At 45.0% G+C, this 15,864-nt stretch overlaps 1 long non-coding RNA gene across 1 annotated transcript; it reads left to right on the top strand.

The window, feature by feature from the left end:
• Window positions 1–6,470: 6,470 nt before the first annotated feature.
• On the top strand, window positions 6,471–15,372 carry LOC134935719 (uncharacterized). Its single transcript, XR_010180365.1, has 2 exons — window positions 6,471–6,566; window positions 14,695–15,372. It is a non-coding gene; the product is annotated as an uncharacterized LOC134935719 (long non-coding RNA).
• Window positions 15,373–15,864: the final 492 nt, after the last annotated feature.

The following is a 15,864-nucleotide window of genomic DNA, read 5'->3' as shown; positions in this document are numbered from 1 at the left end:
TTGGGGAGGGTTTTTTGGAAGGGACATCCTGCGTGACACTGCAGTGCCACTCCTAGATGGGCCCGGTGTTTGTGTCGGCCACTAGGGTCGCTTATCTTACTCACACAGCGACCTCGGTGCAAATTTTAGGACTAAAAATAATATTGTGAGGTGTGAGGTATTCAGAATAGACTGAAAATGAGTGTAAATTATGGTTTTTGAGGTTAATAATACTTTGGGATCAAAATGACCCCCAAATTCTATGATTTAAGCTGTTTTTTAGTGTTTTTTGAAAAAAACACCCGAATCCAAAACACACCCGAATCCGACAAAAAAAATTCGGTGAGGTTTTGCCAAAACGCGTTCGAACCCAAAACACGGCCGCGGAACCGAACCCAAAACCAAAACACAAAACCCGAAAAATTTCAGGCGCTCATCTCTAATATACTGGTGGTCAGGTCACTGGTCACTAGTCACACTGGCAGTGGCACTCCTGCAGCAAAAGTGTGCACTGTTTAATTTTAATATAATATTATGTACTCCTGGCTCCTGCTATAACCTATAACTGGCACTGCAGTGCTCCCCAGTCTCCCCCACAATTATAAGCTGTGTGAGCTGAGCACAGTCAGATATATATATACATTGATGCAGCACACTGGGCTGAGCAGTGCACACAGATATGGTATGTGACTGAGTCACTGTGTGTATCGTTTTTTTCAGGCAGAGAACGGATATATTAAATAAAACAAACAACTGCACTGTCTGGTGGTCACTGTGGTCGTCAGTCACTAAACTCTGCACTCTCTTCTACAGTATCACAGCCTCAGGTCAATCTCTCTCTCTCTCTCTCAACCCTAATCTAAATGGAGAGGACGCCAGCCACGTCCTCTCCCTATCAATCTCAATGCACGTGTGAAAATGGCGGCGACGCGCGGCTCCTTATATAGAATCCGAGTCTCGCGAGAATCCGACAGCGTCATGATGACGTTCGGGCACGCTCGGGTTAACCGAGCAAGGCGGGAGAATCCGAGTCTGCTCGGACCCGTGAAAAAAACATGAAGTTCGTGCGGGTTCGGATTCAGAGAAACCGAACCCGCTCATCTCTAGTCACTAGTATAACTAACTAACTACTATCAGCAAAATTCTGCACTCTCTGAGTACTCCTCCTAAGCTCCAGTAAATGAAGTGTCTCACTCTCACTCTCCTATCTATTTCTAAACGGAGAGGACGCCAGCCACGTCCTCTCCCTATCAATCTCAATGCACGTGTGAAAATGGCGGCGACGCGCGGCTCCTTATATAGAATCCGAGTCTCGCGATAGAATCCGAGCCTCGCGAGAATCCGACAGCGTGATGATGACGTTCGGGCGCGCTCGGGTTAACCGAGCAAGGCGGGAAGATCCGAGTCGCTCGGACCCGTGTAAAAAAACATGAAGTTCGGGCGGGTTCGGATTCAGAGGAACCGAACCCGCTCATCTCTACAACTGCAGTGACATTCCTATAACATGTCTGTAAGATGGTGCATCTCTGTGTATCTTATGTCATTCCCCAGTCAGCAACCCCTGATACATTATACTGTAGCTATGTATTGGAGATGAGCAATTTGGGTTTGAATGTGTGTGTGTGTGTGTGTGTGTGTGTGTGTGTGTGTGTGTGTGTGTGTGTGTGTGTATGTATGTATCTACACATACTACTACACATACTACTATATGCTGGGTCACCTCAGTCTTCCCCTTGTTCTGCCCTGTCTGTGTGACACCCTCCCTCCAACCCCACCCCCTCTATCCACCATTCCTGATATATCTCCTTAGTATAACTACTTATTACAAAGGTAAAACATTTTTTTTTTAATTTAGATAGATTTCACATTCATGACATCCCTAAGCGACATGTAGCCTCTTTCGTTGAGAGGTTTCATATTTATGTCATCACTAAGCACCATTTACCATATTACAGTCACATTAACAAGAGATATTTTCCTTTGTTCGTTTGTAGATTCTCACATTACACTATTGATATACAGTAACTGAAGAAGTGAGGGAGATTGAGGTTTTTCAAGGTAGGCGCTAGTCACCCCCCCTGTGCTGACCACACCCTCACAACATCAACCACACCCCCAACATTACTAGTCACACCCCCATAGAGTTTTCACATCCCCTGCGGTGGCATAAAATAGGCCCCTCATAAATTTCAGCTCCAGGCCCATATGGACCTTAATCTGGCACTGAATAGAACCTGTGGGGAGTGCAGTGAGCCACCGAGCCCACAAGGGTCATCCCCCTGCTGGCATTCTGGCGGTGAGGATCCCGGTGTTTGTATGCTGACCACCGGGATCCCAACCACCGGTATCCCTTACCAAATGCCTGATGAATATATTTTGCTGACAATTTTGAAAATATTTACTGACAGCTAGCATTTTGTTGACACATTATTATGCATTTTCAAAATGTTCTGGGAGGTGGCGGGAGGGTCTGATCGTCACTGACCTCCACATTTTTTTTTTAAACTTAGTCAACTGTGGTAAACATTGCCGGCATTGCAGATCCGAGACTATCAGCTCAGCATACACTTGGATACCAACAGTTTCATTAGTTTCATGGACACTTTGCCCACACCACAGGGGGGGGTTAGGGTTACGCTGCAGGGAAAGGGTTAGGTTTAGGCTTCGGGGGGATGGTTAGGGCCAAGCTGCATGTGGGAGGGTTAGGCTGCGGGAATGGAGGGTTAGGGTGAGGCCGCAGGGTGGGGCAGAGAGGATTAGTTTAATTGATCGCCCCCTGTTGGGATGCCGGTGTCAGTGTTCTGACTGCCATCATTCTCACTGCCGGTATCCCGTACCCAACCTTCTCTATCAGATGTTGTCTGCCCACATTTATACGCAAGTGCAAACAATATACACTTATCTAAAAGAATACTCAGAGACATACTGGAGAGGAGAAGGGTCTACTTTATTTATAATAAAAGGGAGAGGTAAATCCTGCATCCTGCATCTAAGGTACTTTCACACACATTTCTAGTTGTAAGGATGCAGCTTTTACAGCACATGCATTGTTTTTGTCTTTCATAATCATCATAATAATAATAATAATAATAATAATAATAATTTTATTTATTTAGCGCTCTTTCTCCAATAGGACTCAAGGCGCATAACAGATACATAGCATAATATAGTACAGAAAATAATGAAGTACAGAACAGCTTTTCATAAAATACAGATGCATGAAGATACTAACTGGACATTATAGAAATTCTTGAGTGAACAGGAAAGTTTTGAGTCTACTTTTGAAGGATTCTATAGTTGGGGCCTCTCGCACTGTGCGGGGAAGTGAGTTCCATAGAGTCGGAGCTGCATGACTAAAAACTCGACCCCCAGATGAATTATGGGAGACTCTAGGTACTGCTAAAAGTCCTTCATCTACAGATCGCAGTAATCGAGTGGGGCAGTATGGGGTCAGAAGCTGCTTCAGGTACCTTGGGCCCTGGTCATGTAATGCTTTGAAACTCAGTAAGCCAATCTTGAAGATGATTCGCCATCTTACAGGCAGCCAGTCAAGGAAGTAGTGTTATGTGGCTAGAACGGGGCTGGTTTGTTAACAGCCTGGCAGCTGTGTTTTGCACCAGCTGTAAGCGGTGCAATTCTTTTGCTGGGTGACCAAGGTAGAGGGCATTACAGTAGTCTAATCAAGATGATACAAGTGCATGTATGACTTTTGGCAGATCACCTGAGGGAATTAAATGCTTGATTCTGGCTATGTTCCTCAGGTGAAAGAATGAGGATTTGATTGTGGCTGATATCTGATGTTTAAGTGTCAAGCCACCATCCAGGACAACGTCAAGATTCCGCACACGATCAGTGGTTTGTAATTCTGAATCCCCGAGTGTAAGTCCAGTTGGTTGGCTATGCTGCAGTCTTGTCTTTTGATGTTGTGGTCCTATCATAAGGAACTCTGTATTATCCGGGTTCAGTCGCAGCCAACTGGCGCTCATCCACTCCTGGAGCTCAGCTAGACAGCCATTTAGGGTTACTATTGGGTTATCAGTGCGCGGAGCAAAGGACAAGTACAGTTGTGTATCATCTGCATAGCAGTGGTAGACCAGGCCATGGCACCTGATTATTTCACCCAGCGGGAGCATGTATACTGCAAAAGGCATGGGGGCTAGTATAGAACCTTGTGGGACACCACATGGCAATGGCACTGATGGTGATGAGTATACTCCAGATGATACTCTCTGTGACCTGCCTGTGAGAAATTATTCGAACCAGCTTAGAACTGTGCGATCCAGTCCACAAAAATGTATCAGTCGCTCAATCAGAAGCCTATGGTCCACGGTATCAAATGCTGCAGAGAGATCCAGAAGGATTAATATTAAACAGTCACCACTGTCTCTTGCCATCATGAGATCATTTAACACACACACCAGGGCTGTTTCAGTGCTATGTCTTCTCCTGAATCGTGATTGGAATGGATCATAAATTTAATGGGTTGTCAGGCGGGTTTCCAGTTGATTTGCAACCACTTTCTCAATAACCTTTCCTAGGAAAGGAAGGTTTGATACCGGTCTATAGTTGGTCATGCAGTCGGGATCTAAATTAGGTTTTTTAAGAAGAGGTCTAACAATTGCTTCCTTTAGGGGTCCAGGAAAAATTCCTGTCTGCAAAGAGCATTGAACAATTTTTGCAAAGACAGGACCAGTTATATCCATACAACCTATTAGAAGCTTAGTTGAGGCTGGGTCCAGAACACAGGTGGTGGGATGCAAAATCCGAGCAATTTCAGCAGTGTGCTTTACATCCACTGGGTCAAAGCTGGTCCATGAAGGCAGGTGGCTTATATTGGCAGACTTTGTAGTTTGGCACTCCTTTGATGGCACTGAGGAGATTCCAGTCTGGATGGTGGATATTTTATCTGCAAGATATCGCCTGTGCTGTAGAAGAAGGAAACCTACAAAAGTACGCATGCACAAGAGGATGCACAATGGTGGGTGTGGTGACATGAGGTTTGCAGCACTTTCCCCTTTGATCCAACCTCAGAGCAAGCGCTGCACCAACGGAGAGTGCTTTCCCTCTGAACAACAGCATGGTTTTGTGGCTTCAGAAAAAGCTAAGGGGTCTATTCATGAAACAGTGAAAAGAGTGGAGAAGTGAGTCTGTGGAGAAGTTACCCATGGCAACCAATCAGCTGCTCCGTACAATTGTATAGCATGCAAATGATAAATGTTACTCCAATGCTGATTGGTTGCCATGGGCAACTTCTCCACTGGCTCACTTCTCCACACTTTTCACTGCTTCATAAATAGACCCCTCAATCACTCCAATTTTTGTTTCACTTTACATTATTCAAGTGTAATGAAATAAGCTATTTCTAAATCCATTTTCCAGAAAAAAGTAATGTTACAATATAAAAAAGTATTTTATTCCTGCTCATAGGCTAATTAAAATATTAAGCAGGCCCAAGCAGAGCAGGGACAGTGCAATCCAACAATAAAAATATACTTTACCTATTCTGAGACAAAGCTACAGTCCGTAATGAGGTGTGACTAATGGATAATGATTTATACTGTATCTAACCATATTTACTGTGGTCACAGTATTATTGCACAGATATATTCATGCTGATGCAGAGTGAGACCAACATCATCTTGTGTAGAGACGGGATGGAGGAGGGCTGAGGCATTCTGATATATGCCATGTATGGAAGCTAAGATCTGAATGAGGTGCGGGCATTGGGTGGCGTGGCCAAATCCAAGAGACATATCCACGCCCCCTCTGAAAGTGCAAGTGCGCTGCATAAGGGAACATTTGTAATTAGCTACACCTCCCCCCCCCTCCTATGTCACTTGTGCCAAGTAAAGCAAGGTTGTATCCATATGGTTGCGAACAGAAGTAGACACAGAGACACATGCAGGCCCGACGACAGGAGGGGTCATAGGGGACACCCGTACCAGGCCCTAAGAATATGGCACAGAAAAATGGGGCCAGCCCTTCACTATGAGAGAGGCACCGCAGCAGGCAGCAACAGCAGGGGAGCAGCCAGCATGAAGTAACACCACCTTCCATAGCTTCACTCAGAGCCTAACAGGGAAGGGAGAGAGATGTTGTGTTGAGTCTTATGGCCAATATGATGTTTAACTAACAGAATCCTAATACTTCTGAAGGAGGTCAGCGCCATAAGCAGTGCTTTATCCTTAATTGAGGTTATTGTGGATACACTGTAACATTAAAAAACAACGAAAGCACAGTGAACATTGGGTTTATACAAAGTCTCCCATAATCAAATAGGGAAATCAATAGGGAAACCCTGCCATAAAATAATAACTCATATTCTAATGTGAATGTAATAACTTTAAATAAGGTGTGATATCACATTTTACTTATGTCAGTCACACAAAAGACAGGTGCCTCAAACCAGTGGCCAGTGTAGTGGATTCTGTGAGGTCATGCTGTGATGTCATAATGGTATCAACTACCTATATCTCGGGTTGGCTGCTGCCTCTCTCATTCTCCTTCAATACCTGGAGACAGACAGCTCACCGGCAGCTCACCGGCAGGAGTAGAAACAACTGGCAGGAGAAACACACTTGGCTGAGGTTAGTAACTGGACAAAGACAAGGGCAGCTAGATGTGGCAGCAGACTTAGGGGCCCATTTATCAGCTATTCAAACCAGTTGCATATGTGCTCCAGCCAATCAGCTCCCAACTGTCATGTGTTTAAAAATTACCATTGGGAGCTGATTGGCTGGAGCAACATTTATCATACGGAATTAGTTTTAAACAGCTAGAAATCTGTGATAAATGGGCAACAAGAATCAGAGGGGAATAGAAATGATTGCTTTAATGATTTAATAAGACAGAACATAGGATACAGATACTACACATTAAACTGGAAACAAATACATAGTAAATGAAATTATGTCATAGCTGGTGCTTATTTAAATAATACTATCATGTTTTATTTAGAGATGAGCGGGTTCGGTTTCTCTGAATCCGAACCCGCCAGAACTTCATGTTTTTTTTCACGGGTCCGAGCGACTCGGATCTTCCCGCCTTGCTCGGTTAACCCGAGCGCGCCCGAACGTCATCATGACGCTGTCGGATTCTCGCGAGGCTCGGATTCTATCGCGAGACTCGGATTCTATATAAGGAGCCGCGCGTCGCCGCCATTTTCACACGTGCATTGAGATTGATAGGGAGAGGACGTGGCTGGCGTCCTCTCCGTTTAGAATAGATTAGAGAGACACTTGATTTACTAATTTTGGGGAGCATTAGGAGTACTCAGTACAGTGCAGAGTTTTGCTGATAGTGACCAGTGACCACCAGTTTTATTTATAATCCGTTCTCTGCCTGAAAAAAGCGATACACAGCACACAGTGACTCAGTCACATACCATATCTGTGTGCACTGCTCAGGCTCAGGCCAGTGTGCTGCATCATCTATTATCTATATATAATATTATATATATCTGTCTGACTGCTCAGCTCACACAGCTTATAATTGTGGGGGAGACTGGGGAGCACTACTGCAGTGCCAGTTATAGGTTATAGCAGGAGCCAGGAGTACATAATATATTATATAGTGAGTGACCACCAGACACACAGTGCAGTTTATTTAATATATCCGTTCTCTGCCTGAAAAAAGCGATACACACAGTGACTCAGTCAGTCACATACCATATCTGTGTGCACTGCTCAGGCTCAGGCCAGTGTGCTGCATCATCTATATATATTATATATCTGTCTGACTGCTCAGCTCACACAGCTTATAATTGTGGGGGAGACTGGGGAGCACTACTGCAGTGCCAGTTATAGGTTATAGCAGGAGCCAGGAGTACATAATATTATATTAAAATTAAACAGTGCACACTTTTGCTGCAGGAGTGCCACTGCCAGTGTGACTAGTGACCAGTGACCTGACCACCAGTATATATAATATTAGTAGTATACTATCTCTTTATCAACCAGTCTATATTAGCAGCAGACACAGTACAGTGCGGTAGTTCACGGCTGTGGCTACCTCTGTGTCGGCACTCGGCAGCCCGTCCATAATTGTATATACCACCTAACCGTGGTTTTTTTTTCTTTCTTTATACATACATACTAGTTACGAGTATACTATCTCTTTATCAACCAGTCTATATATTAGCAGCAGACACAGTACAGTGCGGTAGTTCACGGCTGTTGCTACCTCTGTGTCGGCACTCGGCAGCCCGTCCATAATTGTATATACCACCTAACCGTGGTTTTTTTTTCTTTCTTTATACATACATACTAGTTACGAGAATACTATCTCTTTATCAACCAGTCTATATATTAGCAGCAGACACAGTACAGTGCGGTAGTTCACGGCTGTGGCTACCTCTGTGTCGGCACTCGGCAGCCCGTCCATAATTGTATATACCACCTAACCGTGGTTTTTTTTTCTTTCTTTATACATACATACTAGTTACGAGTATACTATCTCTTTATCAACCAGTCTATATATTAGCAGCAGACACAGTACAGTGCGGTAGTTCACGGCTGTGGCTACCTCTGTGTCGGCACTCGGCAGCCCGTCCATAATTGTATATACCACCTAACCGTGGTTTTTTTTTCTTTCTTTATACATACATACTAGTTACGAGTATACTATCTCTTTATCAACCAGTCTATATATTAGCAGCAGACACAGTACAGTGCGGTAGTTCACGGCTGTGGCTACCTCTGTGTCGGCACTCGGCAGCCCGTCCATAATTGTATATACCACCTAACCGTGGTTTTTTTTTCTTTCTTTATACATACATACTAGTTACGAGTATACTATCTCTTTATCAACCAGTCTATATATTAGCAGCAGACACAGTACAGTGCGGTAGTTCACGGCTGTGGCTACCTCTGTGTCGGCACTCGGCAGCCCGTCCATAATTGTATATACCACCTAACCGTGGTTTTTTTTTCTTTCTTTATACATACATACTAGTTACGAGTATACTATCTCTTTATCAACCAGTCTATATATTAGCAGCAGACACAGTACAGTGCGGTAGTTCACGGCTGTGGCTACCTCTGTGTCGGCACTCGGCAGCCCGTCCATAATTGTATATACCACCTAACCGTGGTTTTTTTTTCTTTCTTTATACATACATACTAGTTACGAGTATACTATCTCTTTATCAACCAGTCTATATATTAGCAGCAGACACAGTACAGTGCGGTAGTTTACGGCTGTGGCTACCTCTGTGTCGGCACTCGCCAGCCCGTCCATAATTGTATATACCACCTAACCGTGGTTTTTTTTTCTTTCTTTATACATACATACTAGTTACGAGTATACTATCTCTTTATCAACCAGTCTATATTAGCAGCAGACACAGTACAGTGCGGTAGTTCACGGCTGTGGCTACCTCTGTGTCGGCACTCGGCAGCCCGTCCATAATTGTATATACCACCTAACCGTGGTTTTTTTTTCTTTCTTTATACATACATACTAGTTACGAGTATACTATCTCTTTATCAACCAGTCTATATATTAGCAGCAGACACAGTACAGTGCGGTAGTTCACGGCTGTGGCTACCTCTGTGTCGGCACTCGGCAGCCCGTCCATAATTGTATATACCACCTAACCGTGGTTTTTTTTTCTTTCTTTATACATACATACTAGTTACGAGTATACTATCTCTTTATCAACCAGTCTATATATTAGCAGCAGACACAGTACAGTGCGGTAGTTCACGGCTGTGGCTACCTCTGTGTCGGCACTCGGCAGCCCGTCCATAATTGTATACTAGTATCCAATCCATCCATCTCCATTGTTTACCTGAGGTGCCTTTTAGTTGTGCCTATTAAAATATGGAGAACAAAAATGTTGAGGTTCCAAAATTAGGGAAAGATCAAGATCCACTTCCACCTCGTGCTGAAGCTGCTGCCACTAGTCATGGCCGAGACGATGAAATGCCAGCAACGTCGTCTGCCAAGGCCGATGCCCAATGTCATAGTACAGAGCATGTCAAATCCAAAACACCAAATATCAGTAAAAAAAGGACTCCAAAACCTAAAATAAAATTGTCGGAGGAGAAGCGTAAACTTGCCAATATGCCATTTACCACACGGAGTGGCAAGGAACGGCTGAGGCCCTGGCCTATGTTCATGGCTAGTGGTTCAGCTTCACATGAGGATGGAAGCACTCAGCCTCTCGCTAGAAAAATGAAAAGACTCAAGCTGGCAAAAGCAGCACAGCAAAGAACTGTGCATTCTTCGAAATCCCAAATCCACAAGGAGAGTCCAATTGTGTCGGTTGCGATGCCTGACCTTCCCAACACTGGACGTGAAGAGCATGCGCCTTCCACCATTTGCACGCCCCCTGCAAGTGCTGGAAGGAGCACCCGCAGTCCAGTTCCTGATAGTCAGATTGAAGATGTCAGTGTTGAAGTACACCAGGATGAGGAGGATATGGGTGTTGCTGGCGCTGGGGAGGAAATTGACCAGGAGGATTCTGATGGTGAGGTGGTTTGTTTAAGTCAGGCACCCGGGGAGACACCTGTTGTCCGTGGGAGGAATATGGCCGTTGACATGCCAGGTGAAAATACCAAAAAAATCAGCTCTTCGGTGTGGAGGTATTTCACCAGAAATGCGGACAACAGGTGTCAAGCCGTGTGTTCCCTTTGTCAAGCTGTAATAAGTAGGGGTAAGGACGTTAACCACCTCGGAACATCCTCCCTTATACGTCACCTGCAGCGCATTCATAATAAGTCAGTGACAAGTTCAAAAACTTTGGGTGACAGCGGAAGCAGTCCACTGACCAGTAAATCCCTTCCTCTTGTAACCAAGCTCACGCAAACCACCCCACCAACTCCCTCAGTGTCAATTTCCTCCTTCCCCAGGAATGCCAATAGTCCTGCAGGCCATGTCACTGGCAATTCTGACGAGTCCTCTCCTGCCTGGGATTCCTCCGATGCATCCTTGCGTGTAACGCCTACTGCTGCTGGCGCTGCTGTTGTTGCCGCTGGGAGTCGATGGTCATCCCAGAGGGGAAGTCGTAAGCCCACTTGTACTACTTCCAGTAAGCAATTGACTGTTCAACAGTCCTTTGCGAGGAAGATGAAATATCACAGCAGTCATCCTACTGCAAAGCGGATAACTGAGTCCTTGACAACTATGTTGGTGTTAGACGTGCGTCCGGTATCCGCCGTTAGTTCACAGGGAACTAGACAATTTATTGAGGCAGTGTGCCCCCGTTACCAAATACCATCTAGGTTCCACTTCTCTAGGCAGGCGATACCGAGAATGTACACGGACGTCAGAAAAAGACTCACCAGTGTCCTAAAAAATGCAGTTGTACCCAATGTCCACTTAACCACGGACATGTGGACAAGTGGAGCAGGGCAGGGTCAGGACTATATGACTGTGACAGCCCACTGGGTAGATGTATGGACTCCCGCCGCAAGAACAGCAGCGGCGGCACCAGTAGCAGCATCTCGCAAACGCCAACTCTTTCCTAGGCAGGCTACGCTTTGTATCACCGCTTTCCAGAATACGCACACAGCTGAAAACCTCTTACGGCAACTGAGGAAGATCATCGCGGAATGGCTTACCCCAATTGGACTCTCCTGTGGATTTGTGGCATCGGACAACGCCAGCAATATTGTGTGTGCATTAAATATGGGCAAATTCCAGCACGTCCCATGTTTTGCACATACCTTGAATTTGGTGGTGCAGAATTTAAAAAAAAATGACAGGGGCGTGCAAGAGATGCTGTCGGTGGCCAGAAAAATTGCGGGACACTTTCGGCGTACAGGCACCACGTACAGAAGACTGGAGCACCACCAAAAACTACTGAACCTGCCCTGCCATCATCTGAAGCAAGAAGTGGTAACGAGGTGGAATTCAACCCTCTATATGCTTCAGAGGTTGGAGGAGCAGCAAAAGGCCATTCAAGCCTATACAATTGAGCACGATATAGTAGGTGGAATGCACCTGTCTCAAGTGCAGTGGAGAATGATTTCAACGTTGTGCAAGGTTCTGATGCCCTTTGAACTTGCCACACGTGAAGTCAGTTCAGACACTGCCAGCCTGAGTCAGGTCATTCCCCTCATCAGGCTTTTGCAGAAGAAGCTGGAGGCATTGAAGAAGGAGCTAAAAGGGAGCGATTCCGCTAGGCATGTGGGACTTGTGGATGCAGCCCTTAATTCGCTTAACAAGGATTCACGGGTGGTCAATCTGTTGAAATCAGAGCACTACATTTTGGCCACCGTGCTCGATCCTAGATTTAAAGCCTACCTTGGATCTCTCTTTCCGGCAGACACAGGTCTGCTGGGGTTGAAAGACCTGCTGGTGACAAAATTGTCAAGTCAAGCGGAACGCGACCTGTCAACATCTCCTCCTTCACATTCTCCCGCAACTGGGGGTGCGAGGAAAAGGCTCAGAATTCCGAGCCCACCCGCTGGCGGTGATGCAGGGCAGTCTGGAGCGACTGCTGATGCTGACATCTGGTCCGGACTGAAGGACCTGACAACGATTACGGACATGTCGTCTACTGTCACTGCATATGATTCTCTCAACATTGATAGAATGGTGGAGGATTATATGAGTGACCGCATCCAAGTAGGCACGTCACACAGTCCGTACTTATACTGGCAGGAAAAAGAGGCAATTTGGAGGCCCTTGCACAAACTGGCTTTATTCTACCTAAGTTGCCCTCCCACAAGTGTGTACTCCGAAAGAGTGTTTAGTGCCGCCGCTCACCTTGTCAGCAATCGGCGTACGAGGTTACATCCAGAAAATGTGGAGAAGATGATGTTCATTAAAATGAATTATAATCAATTCCTCCGCGGAGACATTGACCAGCAGCAATTGCCTCCACAAAGTACACAGGGAGCTGAGATGGTGGATTCCAGTGGGGACGAATTGATAATCTGTGAGGAGGGGGATGTACACGGTGATATATCGGAGGGTGAAGATGAGGTGGACATCTTGCCTCTGTAGAGCCAGTTTGTGCAAGGAGAGATTAATTGCTTCTTTTTTGGGGGGGGTCCAAACCAACCCGTCATATCAGTCACAGTCGTGTGGCAGACCCTGTCACTGAAATGATGGGTTGGTTAAAGTGTGCATGTCCTGTTTTGTTTATACAACATAAGGGTGGGTGGGAGGGCCCAAGGACAATTCCATCTTGCACCTCTTTTTTCTTTTCTTTTTCTTTGCATCATGTGCTGATTGGGGAGGGTTTTTTGGAAGGGACATCCTGCGTGACACTGCAGTGCCACTCCTAGATGGGCCCGGTGTTTGTGTCGGCCACTAGGGTCGCTAATCTTACTCACACAGCTACCTCATTGCGCCTCTTTTTTTCTTTGCGTCATGTGCTGTTTGGGGAGGGTTTTTTGGAAGGGACATCCTGCGTGACACTGCAGTGCCACTCCTAGATGGGCCCGGTGTTTGTGTCGGCCACTAGGGTCGCTAATCTTACTCACACAGCTACCTCATTGCGCCTCTTTTTTTCTTTGCGTCATGTGCTGTTTGGGGAGGGTTTTTTGGAAGGGCCATCCTGCGTGACACTGCAGTGACACTCCTAGATGGGCCCGGTGTTTGTGTCGGCCACTAGGGTCGCTAATCTTACTCACACAGCTACCTCATTGCGCCTCTTTTTTTCTTTGCGTCATGTGCTGTTTGGGGAGGGTTTTTTGGAAGGGACATCCTGCGTGACACTGCAGTGCCACTCCTAGATGGGCCCGGTGTTTGTGTCGGCCACTAGGGTCGCTTATCTTACTCACACAGCGACCTCGGTGCAAATTTTAGGACTAAAAATAATATTGTGAGGTGTGAGGTATTCAGAATAGACTGAAAATGAGTGTAAATTATGGTTTTTGAGGTTAATAATACTTTGGGATCAAAATGACCCCCAAATTCTATGATTTAAGCTGTTTTTTAGTGTTTTTTGAAAAAAACACCCGAATCCAAAACACACCCGAATCCGACAAAAAAAATTCGGTGAGGTTTTGCCAAAACGCGTTCGAACCCAAAACACGGCCGCGGAACCGAACCCAAAACCAAAACACAAAACCCGAAAAATTTCAGGCGCTCATCTCTAGTTTTATTTAAAACGCTTTGTATTATACATGTGTATGTTAGTTTATTACAGTGGTCACTGAGGTTTTCCATGATGGTTTCATCTTCTGCCACTGAAGCCAAACTACGGAGCTATTTATGTACTGAGAAATCCTCACCGCTCTCCTGGTTTCCTTATTACACACTGAGCCATAGAGTAGATCAGTAATACATGGCCACCATTAATTATTAGTAATCTAGGGGGAGATCTCTCATCCCTTCTAATGATGGGAGGTGTTGCCTATAGCAACAATCCGATGTTAACTATTGTATCATTGCATGGAGTATACTAGATATATAATAGCTAGAAGATAATTGGTTGCTATGGGCAACAGCTCCTTTTATACTCTTTAGAAGGTTTGATAAGTCTGAAAATATTAGGGAAGGCAGAAAGTAGGTTTATGTCGGACACCGAAGATGATTTTATAAATTCCAACAATGAAAGTGTTCTCAGCTTACATAAGTATAATAGTAACCGGTGAAATGGACTGTCCAGAAAGGCCATTATACAGCTTACAGTTTCAGGTTCTAGTTGATCTTATATATGAATGTATATACTTAAATACTGTAGTTGATGTTACTTACAATTGTAAATGCATTGCAAGGCATCTAACACTGTCTACTCTTCATCTTTCTCCACATCAGCACTATGGCCCCGAGATGGATGATCACACTGTGGGAGTCGATAACTGCCTGCTGTCCATGCAGAAGATACAGGAGCTGGAATGCTCAGAGAAGAGATGCCCACTTGCCTCGCCATACCAGGCTTGAGGAAGAAATGCCTCCAACCAAGCCAGTGGGTTATGATCACTCTGATGGCAGTTTATCCAAAAAACTATCTCCCAGTGAGAAGAACAAGGATCGCCAGATAAAAGTCCTCGATCTCATTAACAAACAGTTAGTCGAGGAGAACAACTTGTTAGCGGCAGAAAACACCTTATTAAAACTCAAGGTTGAAATGCTTAAAGACACGCTAACGAAGGTCATAGAGCTGTTGTAGGCCCCTGTGTAACTCCGCCGCTGTTACGGAGGCTCACCCAGTAGCTGACCAGTAACCATGGATTCTTATCTTTATGCACTCACCTATTAGAGCAGGGGGAAATATGCACTGAGAGGTTTCTGTAATCTTCCAATCGAAAAGGAGCGACCTTTCTTTTTTGAAGTCTGCATAAATCTGTCAGTGTGTATTTTCCACCTTTTCTCACCTTCCCTAATAGGTAAGTACATAAAAACAGTGATCCATGGCCAACATCTACTGGTTACAGCTTACTGTGGTTATATCTGGTAGTTAATCTTTACATCAATAAAGAGCCAGAGCAAAAATATTGTCTTCAGTGCATTCTTGTCTCTATTTAATGTATTTGTAGTGAGAAATATATCTTATGTCTATCTAAATATATAACTATGATAATTAGTCATAATATGAAAAAATATTCATATTATCAGGGAAAACAATTCCATTATCACCAGTAAGGGGTGGGTGTAAGTCCCGATACTAATAGTGACTGTGGATGGAGATACTCAGCGGCACGTCCTTCTGTGTGAAGACAAACAGATAACCGGCATAGATGGCGGATATTCGCATTAGCATACGACAGTAAACAGGCTGCTGCGGTTGCACAAAGCAGCGTCTGCCAATGTGTCCTTAGTGTTTCTATTAGTGTTTCACACCTTACACACTTAGAACTATTTTATCTCCTTATATACTTCTTTTCTCTTACGTCCTAGAGGATGCTGGGGACTCCGTAAGGACCATGGGGTATAGACGGGCTCCGCAGGAGACATGGGCACTCTAAAGACTTTAGAATGGGTGTG

The sequence above is a fragment of the Pseudophryne corroboree genome, chromosome 6, assembly GCF_028390025.1.
Source record: "Pseudophryne corroboree isolate aPseCor3 chromosome 6, aPseCor3.hap2, whole genome shotgun sequence".
Lineage (NCBI taxonomy): Eukaryota > Metazoa > Chordata > Amphibia > Anura > Myobatrachidae > Pseudophryne > Pseudophryne corroboree.
This window is presented reverse-complemented; position numbering and strand designations above follow the sequence as displayed.